Genomic DNA, 23,607 nt, shown 5'->3' on the forward strand with positions numbered 1-23,607 from the left:
TTCAAGTTTTTTTTTTCAAGTTTAAGTTTTATTTTTTAGTTTTTCTTTTCCAAAAGTGAAGTAATAGTGAAGTGTTTTTTTTATTTTTACTATTGATTCAAGTGAAAAGGTTCTACTAAAAATTCCAAAGTGTTAGTGAAGAGACTCAAGATATTCTCTGTATTCCCTGTTAAATGAAATTCCTTGAGGATTCCCGGGTTTCCCGGTTTTCCCAAGTAGTAGACACCCTGTAATAAAAAGTATTGGTCTGGTGAAACTAGACCAAAACAGAAAAAAATATCTGATATTTGTTTAACATGAGGAACTTCTGAGTAATCTTTTTCGATTGCTATAAATCTTTTTTAACTTGGCTACTAATTCTCAAAACATGCTGAATAGATCATTCTTAAACATTGATAAACCTCAAAGCATATGCTAAAAAATAATCTTCATCATTAAAAATTCCTGATGAACTCCAGAATTTCGAGTTTTTGTTTCGGTAAAATGAAGTTTTCTGATAATTTTATGTTTTCCAGGTAGTAGTGATACGTAATTTGATCAAGACAATATTTTCATCCATCGAACCCAATCCAATTATAATTTGAAATCCAAAAAAAGGCGCGTATAATACATTCCAACTGGATTTTAAAACGATTCAGCGTGCATCGCAGGCATCAATCCAATAGGAAATTTCCACCAAAAACACGAAATTCAAACAACCAGCCCCATAACGAAACGAACGTTTGGCGTCCAGCCGACGTTGAACAGCCAGAATTGCAACCGCAAAACGTAGGTAAGTACACCTATCAGTGTATCAGGTTTCCACTTGGGTGAATGAGTTTGTACATGGGGTTGTGTACCGCGCTGACACAGTGCAAGCAAGAGTGTTGGGGGGCGAAGATGGGAAAATAATTGGCCCGATGGAAATGGGCTGCACGCCACCAATTACAGTGGGGAAGGCGCCGTTGATGTTCTGGTTCACTTTCAACCGGGGAAGCAGCATTGCCCATATTGATTCTCGTCTAGGCGTTATGATATTTTTACATCTAACCGAGAGAGAATGGAGGAATAAAGATGGGAAACGATTTCGCTAATTATAACGAGTTGTGCAGCGATTATTACCCAGTGGAGCATTGCGATCGAAGATTAGGGAAGATGTTGGAAGGCGATCTAGACATGCAACTCATTTAATGCTGTGGAAAAACACGTGGTCGTTAATGCAACATTTAATCTCACCTACTATTGATCCCGGATAGAACAGGCTGATTTTTAATTCCAAATAGTATTAATGGACCACATGAATTCTCTAATCTCCAATAAAGCACTCGCGTATTTTCACTCTATAATTTCACAATTCACTTCACAAAAGCTGTCGTCTACTTCATATTCCATGTATTAAATCAATTTTTGCTTCTTCACTCTCCCAGAGTATGCGATATCTATATCTACACAACCAACTAGTCCCCGACTGCCGTAAGGTAGTTCAATTTCTCACAGTCAAGACTTTCCCACACTGCTCATAACCGCACTAGATTACGTGCTGCTGCACCAGCAATCTAAAGATATCGTTTTATCTTAATTTTCTCCGATGCACTAAATCGGAACACGTTTCTTCGAAATTGCACTTACTGCAAACGTCTCCACGAAAGCACAAGAAAAAGAAAACTCAACCCTTCTCCAGTCAGTCTCTTGAACGAACGTCTCATAAACGGCAAAGCTCAATTTCCCAAAAATGGGATTTTCGTAATGCGAGAAAAATTGGATCAACACTCTGCCATACAGTATGCGACAACTACTCGTTGTGTGAGAGCTGCTGAGTTTCCAACATCAGCAAAACGATGAAGGTGACGACAACGACCACGACTTCGAGTCAACCCAACCGACCATAATGGAAAACTATGCTGCACTAATACACCACTGACTCCAGTCAGTGGAGTGAACCAGCAGTGGGTTGTGATATTGCTGTTGTGTGGAAATTGCTGTGTTGGAAAAACCACTACATAAGAAGAAAACTGGAATCTGATACTCACACAATCATCCCGGAGCAGCATAACCCAGGTGCATAGCATTGAACTGAGCTAGTATGATGAACGGTGCAGCTGCAACATTGTGCGTTTGTTATGCTATACACACATTAACAGGATACAATTATGTTTCATTATTCTGGTTGGCTTGATTGGAACGGGAATGTACAAGAACCAACTGGAAAACGTGGAACGTGTGAGATCAGGAAAATAAAAATATGAATCCAACATGACACGTAAGCGAGGGCATTGCCAGCAGACGACAGATGGGTGTGTTCCTGATTACGTGATGTTTGTTTGGAAATGTTTTGAGGAATCTTTTACGCGAGATTATGTTTATGTACTCATGTTTATTTTATGCCAAACAAGCTTTTGAGGAAGATCTTGTACTGATTTATCGAATTTTCTAAGAAGAAATGATATTCTTTAGAGGACAGAGTTGAAAATAACAAAAATCATTACACTCAATTCAATTTGAGGAAGCATATCTTCGAATTGATAAAAAATGAAAAAAAAATAGATTTAAAAAATGGTTTTTAATCAGTGCACTTGGCATGGCAATAAGAAAACAATTGTGAAATTGTGTGGAACATATGATTTTTGATGAACTCCAAATTTTGCAAGTAAAACATATCGAATAACTATTTCTGAAACTAAACATTAGGAATAATAAACAGGGGTCTTCTCATAAGACAAAACGAAAATCCCTTTTCCATCTTTTTTTCGGGATGAATTTTGAAATACAAGTTATTTAATTTTCAAAAACTATCCAGAAATATCCTCAAAAAACAAGTGATTATTTCAAATAAAAATTCGCAAGATTTACCAACCCTGACACCTTGATACCTTGTTGACAATAAAGTACCTTTACTCCAACGCCGAGCGTATAGTAGAACACCACCCAGTAAACATTTTGGTCTGTATAATTTGTGTTATACACGTGGAGCGGATCTGGTGGGATAGTTAGAACACTTGACTATCACGCCGAGGACCTGGGATCGAATCCCACTCCCGACAAACTCGCAAAATGTGAGTTCTTCCTTCGGAAGGGAAGTAAAACGTGGGTCCCGAAATGAACTAGCCTAGGGCTTGAAAATCTCGTTAATACAGATAAAAAAAATGTGTTATACACTACAGTAGAGGTTCGATAACTTCAACATTACGTTTCACTTAGCGAACGAAAATCGGATAACTGCAACGCCTGACAGCGTCAACAAACCATCAACTGACGTTAAATGAACGTGAACTTCATCCGTCTGTTCATTTGGGCTAACATGGCGCACCATTTTGACATTTGGCGGTGCGAGTGCGATAACTGCAAATTTGTTGCACTTACCGGACTTGCAGTTAAAAAGCATTACAGTTAAACCGCTTGCACCGACCGAACGTCTACTGTACTATATAAGAACTTATTCAATCGTATATACTGCACAAAACTGCTACATATATACGTCCAAAGTGGATGCCATATACATACTTCTGACGATATTTCGCGATTTCATTACGATGTCCCAAATAATCGAACGAAACAATAAAATACGACTTAGGGTGATATGTAATACGATGTCCGAAATTAGCTATAAAAAAAAGGTTGACACCTGACCTATAACACGGCACCTCTAGATTGTGATTCCAAGCCCATACCATTGTACTAACTGATCTGCCTTGAGCAGAGCACAAATTTTGGCCAATATAAGCTAAAGCTTTCTAAACCAACCATGAATCTTGCCTTCCTACATGAATGCTGATATGAAGATTGGCCTGCATTTTTTTTTTTCTAAGTTATTGCGATTCCATTTATTACAATGCTGTACTGATATATAGTATACCTAATGATGAGTACTGATATATAGTATACCCAATGATGAGTACTGATATATAGTATACCTAATGAGGAACACCACCCAATCACCTCGTCGCGGTGCCGAAATTCATTAAGTCATTACGATTCCCAGCCAAACTTTACTAACAGTATATGTATATGACTTGTTAGCGTATGCAGACCCGTAACGTGGGTAGATCACCTTCTAATGGTGCGTTACGGTGTAAGATCTACCATAACAAATTTTGATTTCGTAATTCTCCAGCTCGGTTAATTTAAATGCAGGAAAATTACAAGATCAAAATTGGGTTTACTTTTTGTGTTTTGTTTTATTTTTGTATTTTCACTACTAATACTCCATTTGTTTCAGTCTTATTGCACAATCATCATCATCATCATGACTTGTTAGTGTATGCAAACAGCGACGACATCAATCAGCGCTAATTATGACTTGCTCTATACACAACAAACTTAATCCAAAACAAATCGCAGCAATGATTTATATACAATTGGACTTGACATTTTTTGTCACAAGATTCAACAGTTTTTACGATTTTGATTTCTGACAGCGAGATATACAATTTTAAATGCACTTTCCATTACGATCTATGGTTTACTGGGCATTTTCGAAGTCGCCGACCTCTACCTCGTTCCTTGCTGAATATTGTTTCCGCTTTTCCTTTTTCCGACATTCGCACTACCAGTCCAGTCCACTGAAGTCTGCCATATTTGAAACGTTTCACAATATTCGCGTAGTACAACTCGTGATTCATGCGTTTGCTCCACGCTCCATTTTCTTGTTTTCCACCGAGAATTGTCCGCAGCACATTGCACTCTAAAACTCCGACAGCTTATAGGTTCACCTCCTTTAGCGTCCACACCTCGTGATCGTCGAAGGCAATCAGAAGAAACAGCGGAATAGAGCGTTTTTGTTTGCAAGTTACGGAACTTGAGCTGGATACGCAATCCGTAAAAGGCCCTATTCGCAGCTGCAATACGCCTTTTAACTTCATGGGAAACATCATTGCCACATGTCACAGATGTTCCAACATAAACAAATTCTTCAACAACTTCAAACACATCCCCATCAATCATTACCTCAGCATTAACACCATTAGGCCTGCCTCTGTCTCTACCTGCTATCATGTACTTCGTCACAGTTTATGGCTGGAATAATCCAGAAGATTCTTCTGAAATTTATGCAAAATGCCTTCATTTTGCGAGATTTTAACAAAAATTCTTGTAGGGATTTCTTCCACGCGGAATTTCACCCGTAGTTTCTCCCGAGCTTTCTCTTGGAGGACTTCAGAATTCCTCCATAAATTTCCTTAATATTTCATCCCGGGATTACTTTCACAACTTTTTTTTGCAATTTACTTTTTTATCAGGATTTCAAAGTTCCTGGGATCTATAATTGTACTGACACGGCAGTCTTATTAAGGAACGTCTCTAACACAAACACAAAATTAAAACCAGGAATCATCTTAAAAAACTGGAAACAATAGGCTCGCCTACACCCGACAGCGAAATAGTAGAAAGCGTTAAGAAACGCCAAATACTCTCGCTACCAGAACAACAAACGATATGGTTAACAGCTCAATATCATCAACAACAGAGTAAACGAACATACAACATACAAAAAAATAGGATTGCATAAATTTTCGAACGAAAAGGAAAACACAACAGGCTAAAAATTTTAGGACAAGAGCGAACAATTTTTTGTAAGTAATTTTTTTTTTTTTTTTTTGTCTGTATTAACGAGATTTTTAACCCTAGGCTAGTTCATCTCGGGACCCACGCTTTACTTCCCTTCCGAAGGAAGAACCCACATTTTGTGAATATGTCGGGAGTGGGATTCGATCCCAGGTCCTCGGCGTGATAGTCTTGTGTTCTAACCACCACACCAGGCCCGCTCCGCATAAGTAATTTAAAACAGACTACAAAAATACAAACTTCAACCACCTTTATGTTTTTTTTTTTCATTGTTCAATAAAGTGTTATTTTATATGTTCAATGCAAGTAAAACTATTGTCGTTATTGTTAATAAATTATAGATCCTTGAAGAAGGTACCAAACCTGCACCAAAACACCGGAGCGAAGTCATTGTAGTTTGCTTAATTCTTTGATAAGACTGCTGAGCCATTACATTCAACGATCCTAGGTGATACCCAGTCGAAAATACTGTTCAAATTCCAAAGTTCCTTAGGGTCTTTGTCTTTGTGGAGTTTTACGCAAGATTTTGCTCTGGATTTCTTCCTATATTTTTCCGGGAATTTCGCACAAGCAATTTCGTAAGTCATCTCAGGAGACATTCCGTGAATAACTTCAGGAAAAATCTTAGCTGGAACTTCTGGAGCAACTGTTATAGAAATTCCAAAGCAGCACCCAGAATTTCGGAACAATTTCCGGTAGGGACCCTGGGAAGAGCTCTGCGAATAGTCCCGAGAAAATCTGTAAACAAAAACAGGAGGATCACTGCAAGAATCTTGTAAACGACTATGAAAAAAATCTTGAAAAAGGCTATGAAATAAAAAAAACACGAAACTAACTCCAGGAGAAATATCAGCAATAGCTCCTGCAAAAATACCGAAAGGCACTCTGGAAAGTCCAAGATAAATTCAGGAAAACTCTGAGAGATATTCCAGGCAGAACCAACCCCGGGGGGAATCTTCTAAGAGAAGTCTCAGAAGAAACTCCGAGAGAAATATCAGGTGAAACTTCAAAAGTCCCGCGAGAACTTTTAGAAAATATTCCGGCTAAAACTCCTGTTTAATTTCAGGGAGAACCTCTAGAAGGAAGCCCACGGAAGTTTCTGGAAGAAATTACAGAAGAAACTTTGAACGAAAACCCGAGAAGAACTCCTGCTGAAAAGTCACTAAAAACTCCTTGGACTCCTGTAGGAATCTCAGGAATAACTCCTGTAGAAACTCTTGGAGAAGTCCCAGGAAGGTCTCCTGTGCATGTCCCAAGAGAAACTCTGGAAGAATTCGGAAAAATCTTCGAGAGAAACTCCGCGACAACATCTGAGATATATCCTGAGGAGAAAAACTCTGGAGATCTCAGGATAAACCCTTAAAGAAATCATACGAAAATATCTTTTGACAAAACGCAGGAGTAACTACGGGAAGAATTTCACGAAGGACTCCGGAAACGATTCCGGGGAAATAAGCCCTGTGGAATCCCCGTGAAAAAATCCAGAAGAAGGAGGAATTGAAGAATTAATACGGGAAGACATTCCAAAAGGTGTTTCTGAAAAAGTTCCAGAAAGAAACCCTAATGATATTTCTGGAAAAATCTTTGTAGAGGAATTTCTAAATGTTTTGTTCTTTTTGGGTGGTTATCCAGAACTCTTTTTGACTTAACTTGCTTTCCGAATAATCATCCGGAAGAAATTTTCAACACCACAAGCTTCCGACAGTAAAAACCTTCAACATTACGGGAAAAGTGTTTATTTTCACAGATCTTACTACAAACAAACTGTATTTGAAAACTTTTTTATTCATACCAACAATGTAATAAACTCTGTGAGCTTTACTTCTACGCGGATTTTTTGTTTACCATGCTGGGCTCTGGCGGATAACGCTACAGCCGGAAGCTTAAAACCTATTCTTTCTAAGCTTACCGAAACAAATCCTACTATTCCTCCATTTTTTTTTTTACTATTCCGCTAAATATTTTTAAAATAGGAATTTCACAAAAAAAAAAATCAATAAATAGGAAATTTACAATTTTCATCTTATCGAAATAATCTTAAAAAAAAAATTCACCAACAATTTCTTTTTAAAAAAGGTTTTGCTTCGTGTTTCCTTCAGGATTCTAACACGTACTCAAAAATACATTCTTCCAGTAATACTTCCAGAAAGTAAAAAAACGTAAACTTTTAAAAATAAACGGATTATTCTTAGTTGTTTTATTTTTCAGATTTTTTCAAAGAAATTTCACCTAAGGTTTATCAAATATTCTGTTGGGCTGGGCTTGTTGGTGGAGAACTTGTGAATGTAATAAAATCGAGTGAATTGAATTGAAAAAAAACTTGGTGTGATGTTGGTAAAACAAATTCAAAATAATCAATTCCGCAAATATTGTTTTAAAACCATACTTGGTAGACTTAATACATGCTACCCATCAAGTAACTAGAATTCCGAATCCACATTTGCTATCAGTTTTAAAACAATGAAGTCAATTAAGCCTAATCAAAATAAGCATCTATAGATTAGGAGATAACTAGATTTGCTCTGAGACTGCTTCCCATCGTCACAATGGAGCAATAAAGTGTTAGACGACAGAACCCCGGAAATCAATACTATACACACTTCACTAGAAATACAGGGGATGGCCAAAATGTTTGGGATAGGCAACTTTTTTTCTCCCACAAAAAAATTCAACATGCTGTAACTTTTCATAGAGTGCATCAAAAAATCCCAAATTTTGACTGTTTGTCAACCTATTATATGTGCATCATTGGTACAAATTTGGGCTCGATTGATTGATTTTTCGCGAAGTTAGAACCGTTCGGGTAAAACACTATTTTTTAGACAACTATTTTTTGAACTGTCATATCTCGGAAACCAGTAAACCGAATTGAATGAATTTTTTAACGTTTATCAACAATATATTGATACTTAATACGACGTTATAAAATGTAATATTTTCTCACGGCGAATTAAGTTATACCGGGTTGAATTTTTTATCCATATAGAGAAAAATAAGTAAAATTTAAAGAAAATCGGGTTAAGTACGGTTCCTTTGAATTCCACTAAGAATTTGCATCCTTTGACAGATACGTATTTCGACCTCAACTGTAAGGTCGTCTTCAGTGTCTTGTACTTGACTCGAAGACGACACTGAAGACGACCTTACAGTTGAGGTCGAAATACGTATCTGTCAAAGGATGCAAATTCTTAGTGGAATTCAAAGGAACCGTACTCAACCCAATTTTCTTTTTATTTACAGATATTCCCCTAACAAGCCCAGGTTAATCATCATCAAGTAAAATTTACAATACCACACAAAAAATATTAAATGTGTTCTTTCTTCAATCTAAATAGGCTCTAATATATCTGATTAGAGATAATTTGAGAACAGAAGTGGAAAATCTTTGGATATCAACACTAAAATTTATTAATATTGATGTAAAAAAAATACATTTTTTCGAGAAAAATCCAAAAAGTGTCAATGCATGATAACTTTTTTCAACGTTTAAAAAGTACCTATGTTTTAATGGTTTGTGAAGCATTTACACATTGTTAGTGTACGTTCAAAATTTCATTCAATTAGGTTCACTGGGTTCCGAGATATGACAGCTCAAAAATGAGTTGTCTAAAAAAAGGTGTTTTACTCGAACGGTTCTAACTCTGCGAAAGATTAATCAATCGAGCCCAAATTTGTACCAATGATGCACATATAATAGGTTGACAAACAGTCGAAATTTGAGATTTTTTGATGCACTCTATGAAAAGTTATAGCATGTTGATTTTTTTAGTGAGAGAAAAAAAGTTGCCTATACCAAACATTTTGGCCATCCCCTGTACATAGTTCGTCATAATCATCGCTGCCTTCACCTATCCAAGGCCACTACTGTGGCGCATAGTTGCTGCCTGGTGCCTGGAGTGATAGATAGAAACGGTGATGCAATTGCAGCATCACCACACGACAAAAGAGAGAGTGAATGAGAATTGATTAAATTTCATTTTTTCACACGAGACGTCGATGTCGATGACGATGCTGCTGATGCTGGGGCGGGCAGACGTTCACTTTGTTGCACTTATTGTTGCAATGGAACTTTGATCCGAGGGATCGCCGGTCAGCATGTATGTATGTAAAGAACTGTATAACGTGAGATGAATACTCTTCTGCTGTGGATGATGTACGTAATGGGAAAATCATGTAATAAAGACGCTGCGAGATGAGCCAAACCTCAGGCTACGAGTATCATAAATACAGTCATCTGTCTTTGAATAACAGGCAGCTTCCCAAGACTACAAGAGATTAAACAAAATTATTTTATTGCTCTCGGAAAATTTCGCCATTTGAATTGATTTAGTAAACAAAGTGTTAGAACATTCATGTGAATCACGTTCAAATAAAACAAAACTAAAGAATGCTCAAACAATTCCAAAACAGTCAGCCATAAATTCTTCGAATAACAACCGGTAGCGAAAGACTGATAAGATTTGAAAGTCTCTACCTACATCAAGGTGAACCTCATCGTCTACGTGACTTTTGTAGCGCCTGTCGGTCTTGCCCGGAACATCAGCCGACGAGCACGTGTAATTTTTCTTCACGGTTGTCAGCCATGAGCGCCATGAACAGTGATTGAGGTATTTTGAAGGAAATTCATCTCGCATACATTGAGACAGTATGTTTTTGGGGCGCATGCCCATTAGAATGCGTACACAAATTGGCAAATTGAGCATTTGAGGCAGTTGAGGTGTATCACCACTACTAATGTAGCAGACTTTTGCATTCAAGTGTGCAATATCCCACGTGCACCTTATAACTCTGCAAATTGCAACTCTGTTCCAAGTCATGTTTTGCTGCTACATATTAGAAGCCTATTATACCATTTACTACCACACCGGAATTCGCCTACAATTCAGTGCGTTTGTTATGATGATTCATCGTTTGTTTACATTCGCCTCCTACTCATATTCCACCGTTGGTCAAAGACCTTGTGTTGGGAAGCTAGCCCATCTTTCGCTACACAATGCGTCGATCTGGAAACCCAAAACGCGCTGTGCACAGTGGTTGAAATCGCGAAAAACACGATCGTGGGCATTTTGAGTGTGATAATGTGAAAATAATATAATGTGATGTTCTGCAAAGTTGTTACATATTTTAAGGAGCAACTTTTGATAACTTTTGATTTTTGATAAATTTACCCAAAAGTTAGATGAAAAATCTATTTTCTACAAAAGCAAAGAAAACTAAATGGTGTCTTCGGCAAAGTTATAGATAATATCATGCAGGAAAATATTGCCGAAGAAACTTTTGCTCTATCTTTTGAAATGAGCGATATATAATAAATTTAGTATAAAAAACCCCTTAAAACCTTGAAAAGCCACTAAATGCTTTATATCTCTTTTGGATTAGGTTTTCGAGGCTTCCGATGTTCTGAAGACTTTTTCATTATGTTATTGTTCATCTTTTTTCTTAAGACAGTGTTGCCATATTTTCATTGTTTCTATGTGATTTTTTAATTTTTCTATGAAAAATGACTGTTTTTAATAATGAGATATCTCGAAAAGTTGCAAAAAATTCAAAACATGATGAAAAGTTGAATAAAATTGCTATCTTATACAGGTCAACTGATGAGTTGCTCTCTATCTCTTAAATGCTTAAAATCTGTTTGAAAATTGTCACTTTCACACATTTTAATGTTGAAATAAATACTTTTTCCATGTGATAATCTAAAAATTGTGCTATACAATGTTCAGCAAAGTTGTTGCATATTTTTAGAGCAAACTTTTGACAAAATTACTTTTTTAAAAAAATTGCCTTAAAGTTAGATAAAAAAATATTTTTCTTAGGAATCCGCAAATCAAAATTGCGTCTTCAGGAAAGTTGTTCTAAATGTTTAATGGAAAAACTTTGTCGAAGACACCATGACTCTATCTTCAAAAATGACCATTTTAGAGCTGATTTTATGAAAAAACCCCTTAAAAGTTTAGAAAAACATGAAAATTTCACTTAACTTTTTTATATTTGATTTCCTTGACATGGAATGTTTTAGGAACTTTTTTGTATTCAATAAATGCACAATTTTGTCGAAGACACCAAGAAGTTATCTTGAATATTTCTCTTGATAACATGCGTTTTCAAAGAAAAAAAGCACATTTTTGAACCAAAATATTTTTTTTTATCTAACTTTAAGGCAATTTTTGAAAAAAGTAATTTTGTCAAAAGTTTGTTCTAAAAATATGCAACAACTTTGCTGAACATTGTATAGCACAATTTTTAGATTATCACATGGAAAAAGTATTTATTTCAACATTAAAAAGTGTGAAAGTGACAATTTTCAAACAGATTTTAAGCATCGAAGAGACAGAGAGCAACTCATCAGTTGACCTGTATAAGATAGCAATTTTATTCAACTTTTCATCATGCTTTGAATTTTTTGCAACTTTTTGCAACTTTTCGAGATATCTCATTATGAAAAACAGTCATTTTTTATAGGAAAATTAAAAAAATCACATAGAAACAATGAAAATATGGCAACACTGTCTTAAGAAAAAAGATGCACAATAACATAATAAAAAAGTCTTCAGAACATCGGAAGCCTCGAAAACCTAATCCAGAAGAGATATAAAGCATTTAGTGGCTTTTCAAGGTTTTAAGGGGTTTTTTATACTAAATTTATTATATATCGCTCATTTCAAAAGATAGAGCAAAAGTCTCTTCAGCAATATTTTTCTGCATGATATTATCTATAACTTTGCCGAAGACACTATTTAGTTTTCTTTGCTTTTGTAGAAAATAGATTTTTCATCTAACTTTTGGGTAAATTTATCAAAAAACAAAAGTTATCAAAAGTTGCTCCTTAAAATATGTAACAACTTTGCAGAACATCGCATTATATTATTTTCACATTATCACACTCAAAATGCCCACGATCGTGTTTTTCGCGATTTCAACCACTGTGCTGTGGGACCCTTTCCGAAACCGAAACAGATGGAGGCGAGCCGAGCAGCACCTTCTTTGTAAACAACAACAACAGAGACATAAATAATCGTTACGCAATGTGCCCCCGCCTTTTGAATTCAGATACAAGCTCCCCGAATTATTAGAAAATGAAATGGCCTACACAATTGATCAGGCGGTCCCGAGCAGGGAAAAATAACTTTGGAAGTACTGGAAGTGGAGTTTTGCTGTTAAAAGTAAAACATTAACGTGATTTAGTCTTTTAGATATTGCTAATCCTGTTATTCCTGGCGTGCTAGGACTAATTCATCAGAAAACATTTGTGTCCTATCGGTGAGATTTTTGTGTTATTACTGCTTTACCATAACGTGATAACGTGAGAAACAAGACGTGAAGGAAATAAGAAGAATTTTTAGAATCAATAAGTTTAGCTTAAGGACAGACTTGTTAGAATCCCAAAATGGCCACCACAATGGCCGACTTTGGTACCTACTCACGATTTTGAGGGCACAAATATCTTCGTAAACAAAACCAGCGCACCTGATCTTCTTATTTTAAGCTTATTACGAGTGAGCAAGAACAGAAGAATGAAATGCACTGTTGTGTGAAGCGTGCTTTTTGAGATTTGCGCGTTTGAAGTTCTGATGCACTGTTGAAGCGGGATTTCAAGACGTTTGTCCTTAGGGGGCATCCATTTAGTACGTCACGCTAAATTTGGGAATTTTCGACTCGTACGGGTTTTTCGTATACCTTATGCATTGCTTGTCACACTTTCCAGAACCCCCCCTCCCCTCTGAGCGTGACGTACTTAATGGATGCCCCCTTAACTTAATTTAGACTGGATATACATACATGGCAATAATACAGTCAGGATTCGTTATACACGGTGCCACCCACTTTACGCCCACCGCAATTTCTCTGATGTCTTCCCGAGCAGAGGAGAATAGCAAATTACCCAGTAAACCATGCATCGTATAAGCAGGTGTGTTCAAAATCGCATTTAGTTTCATTAAGTGTCATAATCGCACAAAATATCAAAATTGTGCCACAAGAATGGCAATACAAATTGTATGTAAATCGTGATTACGATTCACTAACGATTAATCGGCTTTGTAGATATCAATTCATTAAAAGCGCCATCCAAATTCGCAATAAGTTGTCAATTAATTATTGCACCAAGTACAAAAATACTTGAAATAAATCAACGTCCGAAAACATATCTCTGCTGCATCGAACAACAGGAAATGATGCCTGCAGCAATTAATTAAAAATTATCTTCTAATCGGTTCAAATACTCACCCCCGAAAACTCACATTGCTGACTGAATTTTAGGACGTCACGATCACCTTCTCGGTCAACAGCACCGCCCGCCGCTTGTGTGAAATACCCAGCTTGGCCAGGGTGCCGTTAAATTCACTCCCGGACCGGTAACCCATAATCAGCCAGCTGTCCTGGATTCCCTTACCAATATTCCACACTGAATTACACACACTTGCTTTTTATCACTCCCGGCACCCAGCGCCAACAACCAGCGAGAAAGAACTCTTTCAATCCGATTCTCCGGGTGTAATTTTGTGATGGCCGTAATGCTGATATCCCTGGCCGAGACGGAACACAAACCACTGAATGATATGGCCAAAACACAACACTTTTTTTCGCGACGTCGTCGATTACGCGTTCGATTCACGGGGGTTTGTTTTGAACTAACGCACAAACCCACAAAAAAGATGATCCAACTGACAGATCATAGGGTACTGGTTCCCTTCTTAAGCATATGGCTTTCATCCTTACGAAAAACAAAGGGTTGAAGCGTTGTTTGTTTAAAAAAAGAAAGACACTACACCGTCTTCAGCCAGAGGCTGCACAGACTAAACATTACACATACACGAGACAACGGACATCACACATAACACCCAGTGGCCTAATGGAGAATTTTCCGTTTGACGAAAAGTTTTCACCGACTGGAGCGGGAATCGAACCCGCACTCCGAGGCTTACGAAACGCCTAGACGACTGACGCCGCTAACCGCACGGCCACGGAGTCCACAGTTTTGTTTCTTATTTTTGTATTTTTTGTTGAAAGTGTGCACGTATGAAATCAAAAAGAACGGAATCCACCAGTGCCGTAATCGCTTGTTTTCGAATAGGATGAATATGGGAGCGTTAGATTACTGATGGCACACATACCCTATATCAGGTCAGAATAGAAAGGCACCAAATCGCAAATACTTGTAAAAATTTCCGCTCGAACTTCATTTATCAAGCTGCGTTAAACGGAAGAACAAAAAGGCGAATATTCTAACACCTTCTATAAGTAAGTTGCTAGAGCAGTGGTAAGAGTTCGAAGTCTGAATCTCAGGGTTGTATGTTCGAGGCCAGATGGTGTTTATTTTGCTTTTTTATTATATTACTAAAAATGTATCATCGTATTATCGAGCACAGAGTCGTTGAGAAAAGTCGTCAGAAGTGTGCATATGGCCTCCCTCCACTTTGGTACGCATATAGCAGTTTTGTGCACCTTATGCGATTGAGTTGGTTCTTATAGTGTGAAATATATTAAAATTCATGCGGACCAACATGTTTACTGGGTAATAACTACGAAATCACATAACCTGTTTTTACATCTTTTGTTATTATTTAATCATCAAAGCATAGCATTTCCATAACAAATTTTGTTGGACAATCTCATTTTGTTATAATCAAGCTATTGATATACATTCACTAAATTACTTTTCAATAACAAGTTTTGTTATGTTTGTACTATTGATCAACTTATCAACAATACATAACAGTAACAAATTTTGAAATCAAAGCATCAATTCGACTATTATGACCTGTCCCTTTGTTTTGTTGCATTTTTGTATAGTTGAGAAGAAAATTTTTGAACGCATCCTCTGAAGAACTCCTTAAATAGTATTCCGTAAAAAAACTTGAAAATTCTGGAGGAACCCTTCGATAAAACCCTGGAGGAGTCTTAAAAAACTCCTGGCGCAAATTTCTTAGAGATTCCAAAAGTAATTCTTCTGAGAAATTATTGGAATTCTTGCAAGAATCTTTTGGAAAAATCTTGGAGACTCCTGGTGAAATACACAAAGAAATTTTCAGAGAAATCTTAAGATGGGGGACAAATAAATCATCACAGGAAATTCTGAAGAAATCCTTGAAGGGATTCTATGCAGATTTCTGGAGGAATTTCTAGAGGAGTCTTTGAAAATCCGTGAAAGATTCCGTAGAAGAGCTCTGGAAATTTCTGGAAGATTTTTCGGATCTATTTATGGAAAAGTTTATGACGAAATCTGTCGACGAATTTCTGGTAGAATAATAGGGCAAATTCCTGAAAAAAAAAACTTCAAAGAAATCCCTTGATAAACACAGAAGTAATTTCTGATGGAATCCTAAGATAAATCGATGGAGGAATTTTATGAAAAATATTGCAGAAATTGATGGTGAAAGTCCTGAAGGAATCATCAGAGGAAGCTCAGGAGAAATTCTAGCATTTTTTTTTAAAAGACACTACATCGTCTTCAACCAGAGGTTGTACAGACTGAACAAGTACTAACATTAGACAACGGACAACATACATAACACCCAGCGGCCCAGTGGAAAATTTTCCGTTTGACGAAAAGTTTTCCCCGACTGGAGCGGGAATCGAACCCACACTCCGACGCTTACGAAACGCGCAGAGGACTGACGCTGCAAGCCGCACGGCCACGAAGCCCAGGAATCTTTGTAGAATGGAAGTCACATTATTTGAAAATATAGAAATTACTAAAGTTCAATTATCTTGCGTTGTAGTGAACCAACTCTAACCTTTTAGAATGAGTTAAAAACGTTGTTGAAATATTTTCCCAAATTCACTGTTATTAAGTTATTATTGAAACTAACAAAACAAGTTATTAAAATGGTTCTCCAGCAGTGAAGAGAATTGTCAGACAAAAGAGGCACACAACAAGCAACAAAGAAGGCGCAACGATTACTCTTTATCCCTACCGGTAACAGAAAATGACATGACCTCGAAATTTTTGGTTGCAGACAAAACGGAAACTGAATTTGTTGCGAACTTTTCAACTCGTGAATAAACAAAAATTACTAATCCAAAGTCAAAACTGTTTGATGATGGAGCTTCACCAGAGTTGCAGTGTTTACCGACTCGAAATTAGCGTTCGAAAATCGCAATGCAAGGCTTAAAAATCTCTTTACTCTTGGTGTACGATGTTTATCCTATTATTTTCAAGTTAGGACAAACTTATGTCGCATTAGGTGGCTTGTGGCAACAAATACAGGTTGCGACATTATCATTATTGTTGCGCGATGGTTAAATTTTGATTCACTCATGACAGACAAGTTTCTAACATAACATGTTAGGTTAATAACTTAAAAATAATCGATTCTATTATTCAGTTATTTTGCCCAAAAACGCTGTTGTTATTCCTTTCTGCTCGGGTTTCAACCAATTCAGTTAATTTTTTGAAGGTAATTAGCTTGACGTATTCATTACCTAACAGAGAATCTAATTTCTTTTCTTGTCGAAGTTTTTAATTAAAGAATTAGTGAATTCTGTGTGTACAATCAGATGGATCCACATAAATTGGTGAGCTCGTTTCATGCTATTGTTTTATTGTGATGATTAAATACTAATATACTAACAGTTAGATCCCCCCAAGAAATTCCACCAAATTGCTAAAATCTCCAAAGCACTTTTTAGCTATAAACATGTATCGGTTAAGGAACATTAGTATATTATTTTCCAGAGTTGTTTTGGATCAATTGTAAGAGATCAGTGAAGAGAATTACCGGACAAAAGAGGCATAAAACAAGCAACATAGAAGACACGGCGATAACTCTTCATCGTAACTGACAAAAGTTAAATTTGCTTTGCTTTTCAACTCGTGAATAATCTATTATTACTGACCAAAGTCGAAACTGTTTGGTAGTAGATTTTAACAGCGTTGCAGTGTTTACCGTTTACGATCTTTATCCTATTCTGTTCAAGTTGGGACAAACATATGTCACATTAGACAGATTGTCGCAACAAATGCAGGTTGCGACATTGTCATTATTGTTAAGGAATGACATCCCAACACTCTAAAATCTAGAAAAATAAACATTCAGGAAGGCCAGTCCATAATTCTGCAGACTATGTGACCGCTAAATGGCTAACAAAGTTTTTATTGTATACTTAGATGTCTGTTCTCTGTGCTGTAGTAATGTTGAGATTTCAAAGAACAATCAATGGAAAACACACTAGCATAACAACAATTTTCAATAAAAACTGGTGGTACCGATAATCTTGGCCATTCCCACCATACTTCTAAAAAACTCTTTCGAACATATTTTTTCAGAAATTTGTAAGGAAAATGGTTTTAAATCTATCCAGGATTCGTTCTGAAATTTTCTTTTCCTTTAATTAGTTCCGGGATTCCTCCTTGGCCTTGGATTTGTATTGCAATTCATTCTTTGAATACCTTCCTTGCATTTATTATTTTTTTTTAAATTTTTCTCGGTGGTTAGCCGGAGTTTTTTTCTTCTGACTTTCCCCAGGTCTCCCAATAAATGGTTCCTTCCGACATTTTTTAGATGTTCCTTCGGGATTTCTTAGGTTTCTTTCTGGATTTTCTGTCAGTTTTTTTTTTTCAAAATTTCTAAAGGAGTTTTTCACAGGGTCTCTGCTGGAGTACCTCTCGGTATTTTTATTCCATAGTGTTCCCGAAATGATTTTAGAGTTCCTCGCTAGGTTTCTTGCGGAGATCTTTCCAAAATCCATCAGGAATTTCTCTTAGTGGTTCTCCGGCATAGCTTTCAACAATTTCTCTCGGGATTTTTGCAAGTTGCTTACAAAAGTTCTTCCAGGGAGAGTTTTCCGATATTTCTTTTAGATTTCCTAGCAGGATTTTACTCGTTGTTCCTCCTACGGTATCTCTTACTCTTCAGAGCCTTTCCTTGAATTTTCTTAATATTTTCCCCGATCTTTTTTTTTCAGAGATGTCCCAGTTTTTCTCAGGGTTTTTATTTTTAAAGTTTCTGTCATGATTTCTCCAAAGGGTCTTTGCAGAGTTTCGCTCAAGATTCCTTTCGATATTTCTCCAGGAACTTCTTACAATGTATTTTGTAAGCCAATCCTGGATACATTCCATGAAGAACTCCAAGAAAGTCCCTGCAAGAACTTCGGGAGAAACTAATAAAAAAAATCCCAAGAAAAGTATCCAGAATTTTGTGACTATTTTCAGTAAGGATTTCAAGAAAAACTCTCGGAATAATTCTGAGAAAATCTATGAAAAAATAGTTTACGTAGATCACTCTAAGAAATGCGGTAAACAACTGTGATGAAAAGCCTGGAAACAACTGTGATGAGAAGCCTGCTCAAAAGGCACTTCGAAAAAAATCCTGGTAGAAAGTCTGGAATAAATTAAAAAAAATCTCAGGACCAAAACCGGAAGGAATTTTCTAAGAGAAGTTCCGGGAGAAACTCCAAGTTTAACCGCGAGAACCTTTAGGAAATATTCCGGCTAATGCTCCTGTAGAAATCCAGAGCGAAACTCTGTAGAAAAGCTCACGGAAATTTCTAAAAGAAATTGCAGGAAAAACTTCGGAAGAAATCCTGGGTAAAACTCCTTCAGGCAATTTGTGAAAAACTTCTTGAGAAATCCTTAGAGGATCTCTAGTAAAAATCTGAGGAATTACTCCTGAAGCAACTCCGGGAGAAATCCCTGGAAGATCTCCTGGGGAAGTCCCGTGACGAACACCGGAAGTAATCGAGGACAATCGTCAAGAGTAATTCCGAGAGCAACTTATGAGAAATTTTGTGACAGCAACTGCGATATATTCCATGGAGAAACTCATTTTGCCTTGTCCAATCGGAATCCGAATCGAGCAAGAGGTGATGCCCAATTTTGTGACTACGTTCAGAAACGTAAACGCTCTGAATCGATTCTTCACTGGTGGTCATCTCTAACTAAGAAATCGAGCCATACCTACGAACCAAACGTCTAGCAGACAGGAGCCCCTTTCAACTGAACATGCCAACCCTAGACCTAACGCTTTCGGCTTTCGCCACACGACTGTCCAAGAAGTAGCGACCGTGATAATTCCAATCACCCTTATCAAGCTGAAAGTCCAATCATACCCCTGTGTTGGTGCATATTTGCAATGCAATTATTGACGCTCAACGATTCCCGTCAGACGGGAAGAAAGCAGTAGTTACGCCGATACCGAAGAAATTTGGTCCAGTTGCTCCGAAGGATTTTCGACCAATTAGTGTGCTGCCACCTGTCTCAAAAATTCTCGAGAAGATCTTGCTGCTTCAAGTTTCGGAGTACCTGAATGGAGCAAAACACCCGCTAATTGCTGCAAATCAGTCTGGGTACAGAAAAGGATACAGTACCAGTACTGCATTGGCTAAGGTAGGTAACACATGACATATACGCTAAGCTTGACAACGGTCTTTGCACCCTTAGAGTAAAGTGGGGCAAAAGTTCGAGTGGGGCAAGAGTTTCTTTTGAAGTTTTTGAGCTCAATTTAAATTATTTCTTTCGGGTGTCAAGGTTGTTCGAAGCCTTTTTGAAAAAAGTCTTTCACTCCAAAAATTATGAAAATTAATAAACATTTCGAAAAGTTATGATAAAATGTTGGTTTTTGATCAAAAAATTGTAATATGAGATGGTCCTTCCAACGCATGGAAACGAATTGTAATGAAATCGAATTCGATATTTTATTTTGGGGCGTAACTAGGTATATTTTGAAGATGCTTAGCATGTATAACTTTTTGAAAAAAAGATTTGAAAATCATATTTTACACATAGTGGGGCAAAAGTTCGAATTGTGGGGCAAGAGTTCGAGTCATGTGGCAACTTTAGGTAAAAAACTCAAATTCTGCAAAATGTCTATATTATCTCTAAAAATGATGGAATTAGTGAGAAAATTCGCTCAGAGTTGAAAAAAAAAATGTTGGATAAGGAGAAGCGACAATAAACAAATTTATTTAGGAAAACTGATTTCAGTAAACACTCAAACGTAAGCTAGATTAGCAGTTTTGAAAATATGGCACAGAATTATTGTCAGAAATGTTCAAATTATTGCATAAAATGTCATGAAAAAAATAAGTATATTGGTTTTTGGTTGGTTAAACTTTATAATGGGATTGATAAAAGCTAAAATAAATAGTTCTGCATTGAAATAAATGCGTGCCCGAATTCCTGTGGAGTATACCTGTTTGATACTACCATTACTAAATAGTCGAGTCAAGTACAAGACACTGAAGACGACCTTACAGTTGAGGTCGAAATACGTATCTGTCAAAGGATGCAAATTCTTAGTGGAATTCAAAGGAACAGTACTTAACGCGATTTTCTTTTTATTTACAGATATTCCCCTAACAAGCCCAGGTAAATCATCATTACTAAATGAGTTAGAAGACTGCAAAGTGAAAGAACTGCAAGAAGTGTCAGATTTTGTGTACCCTGTTTATTCAAAAGCAGATGCTCATACAAAAATGCAAGATTTGGTTAAATAATTGGCTTATTTCATTCAATCTGAAGAAATATATTATAAATGAGTCTTATGGGCCGGGGCCCGTGGCGTAGTGGCTACACGTTTGCTTCATAAGCAGATGGTCATGGGTTCGATCCCAGCCCCGGCACTTTCGTCAGTTGCTCTTTCCCCCTGAGAGCAGCTGACACTGACCCTCTTCTGAGCCCATGGCTCAAATGAACCCGGATACTTGGACATCGGCAAACGGCAACCCATAATGGACCCCCAATCGGACTGGAAACAGGAACAACCAACAGCCACACATCAACATCCCCGAGCTTATCATTCTACCATGATAGGGTAGAAAGTGAAAGCAGCGCCACGGCCACCAGTTCGATGTAGTACAATTAGAAATAGTGTAAATTTAGGCGCTGTACAAAGTGTATGTACAGCTTCCAATTGGAATCGCTCACGCAGTGCCCAAGTGGACAATAGAGCTGTAAATTAGGTTAAGTGATTGAAGAATAAAAAAAAATGAGTCTTAGTTGTGAACCACATTCATTTTTAACATGATTTATTTGAAAAGAATGTCTAAATTATAAAACAAGTAGTTCATGCTAGAAATTTGAATACTTTCGGTGCCATTTCTCGAAATATAAGCCGGCCAATGTATATTATTTCAGCCAGAATACAGTGTAGAAGATATTGGGAGCTATTAGAAGATGTAATAGTAGTAAACGCTGTGATTTATGCAAGTGAAACCATCATATTTCATCAAAACAATACTTAAATACGCGATTTTTTTATGGTTTGTGTTATTTTTTTCTGTTAAAAACATTGTTTTTCGCAAAATTTCAACCTGCTTTGGTCATGAAACTTTCATTAGATTCTTTTGAAACACTTTTTTTTTTTTTTTTTTTTTTTCGGGATGATCCCATTTTATTTTTTTTATTAGGCACAATAGCAAATACAGCATAACGGCGCCGAGTAGCGAATAACTTATATAATAATTAATATTAGATATTAAAAAAAAATACACTTCTTCTTAAGAGTTTTTTTTACAATTGAGTGACAATCAAAGCGTAATTTTCGCTTTGTTTATGAAACTATTTATGATTATCAAAAACTTGGTGTTCGTTTTGCTCAAAATGTCTCTGATGCAACTTCGAGCCGGAAATCCTTCTTTTCGCAGTTCATCCATCATTGTCCTGCGATGGGCGTTATATTTCTGACAGTCCCACAACACATGGTTGAAGTCTTCATATCCATTTCCGCAGTCACAAAGGTTTGACTGTTTGACGCCTATTCGATAAAGATGGGAAGAGAGACAGAAATGATTGGAAATTAATCTACTCATATTTTTAATTAAGTTCCGGTTAAAGTTGAGTTGACTAAACCAAGGTTTATCTTTTGTTTTAGGTAATATTGAGTAGCAATACCTGCCCAGGTCATCTTCAGTCCATTTTTGTTGCCATTTATTTTGTATGTAACTTTTGATCATGGGTAGGTATTCTTCATTGTGGATGGGACGCTCAAAGAGATCTCCTGTTAATGCTCCCGCTTTTGCGAGCTCGTCAGCGGACTCATTGCCATTTATGCCACAATGAGCCGGGACCCACAAAAACTTTATAACATATCCATGAGAGTATAGCATTCTTAGAATACGTTTGATCTGAATGACGATTACGTTTGTATGTTTGTTAACTACACAAGAAGATAGGGCTTTGAGAGTACTCATACTGTCGGTGCAAATCAAATAGAATCCTTGGGGAAGATCATTTATTATTTGACACGTTTGCTGAATTGCCAAAGCTTCTGCGCAAAATATTGATGCTGGAGGTTCAAGTTTGTAGCTACGCCTGATAGTCTTGTGGAATAATCCGAAACCTACATTGTCATTAGATTTTGAACCATCTGTGAAGAATATATTTTCTAGTGGCACATTTTCTGTTTTATTTCGGAACGCGTTAACTGCTAATTGTTCATGCCAACAATCAGCAATGTTTTGAAACTCTTCGTGTAAGGATAGATCGATGTGAGGAACAAATAGTAAATCTTCAATTTCAAAATTGGTGGTGCATGTATGTATACTTGTGTGAACGTTCATTTCGGTAAGAGAGTTGTAGAGCGCGGCAAGATGGTGTTCAGGTTTCAAATTTTTAAGAACAGCGAGGTCACTGTTGAGTTGGTGGTCCGTAGTGATGCTTTTTACGAGAAACCGTAGATTTAACTCTTCAAATCTTAACATCAAAGGTTTAATGCCAGCCATAACTTCCAAAGAAAAAGTGTGCGTAGACATCATGCTTCCAAGGCATATTCGAATGGCTCTGTATTGAACGCGCTCCAGCTTCAAAATATGAGTTTTAGCGGCACTGCAGAACGTTATACTACCATATTCCATTACAGAGAGTATGGTAGTCTTATATAAAGTAATCATGTCGGAAGGATGGGCTCCCCACCAGGTACTACAAATCGTTCTCAAGAAGTTTATTCTTTTTTGACATTTTCTAACAATTTCTCTTATTTGACCTCCCCATAGACACTTTCGATCAAACCAAATTCCCAAGTATTTGTGTGATTCAACTAACTTTAGCTCAATTCCATCCATCAAAATCTTCATCTCTGGAATTTTATGTTTCTTAGAAAATACCATCAGTTCGGTTTTGCTGCTGGAGAA

General features: G+C 36.9%; 2 protein-coding genes across 3 annotated transcripts in view; one reads left to right on the forward strand and one right to left on the reverse strand.

The window, feature by feature from the left end:
• The window catches only part of LOC134288741 (uncharacterized), a 531,602-nt gene that overhangs the window by 229,169 nt on the left and 278,826 nt on the right, over positions 1-23,607 (forward strand). The window lies entirely within an intron of this gene.
• Positions 1-23,607, reverse strand: part of LOC109404752 (autophagy-related protein 13 homolog) — a 154,949-nt gene that overhangs the window by 99,183 nt on the left and 32,159 nt on the right. The window contains exon 1 of one of the 2 annotated variants that reach the window (XM_019677682.4): positions 1,216-1,887. The exons of the other annotated variant lie outside the window; for it this stretch is intronic. The gene's annotated coding sequence lies outside the window, so the exon portion shown is untranslated. Of the gene's footprint in view, positions 1-1,215; positions 1,888-23,607 lie in introns of those variants that run through there. 2 annotated transcript variants of the gene reach the window in all.

The sequence above is a fragment of the Aedes albopictus genome, chromosome 2 (assembly GCF_035046485.1).
Source record: "Aedes albopictus strain Foshan chromosome 2, AalbF5, whole genome shotgun sequence".
Taxonomy (NCBI): domain Eukaryota; kingdom Metazoa; phylum Arthropoda; class Insecta; order Diptera; family Culicidae; genus Aedes; species Aedes albopictus.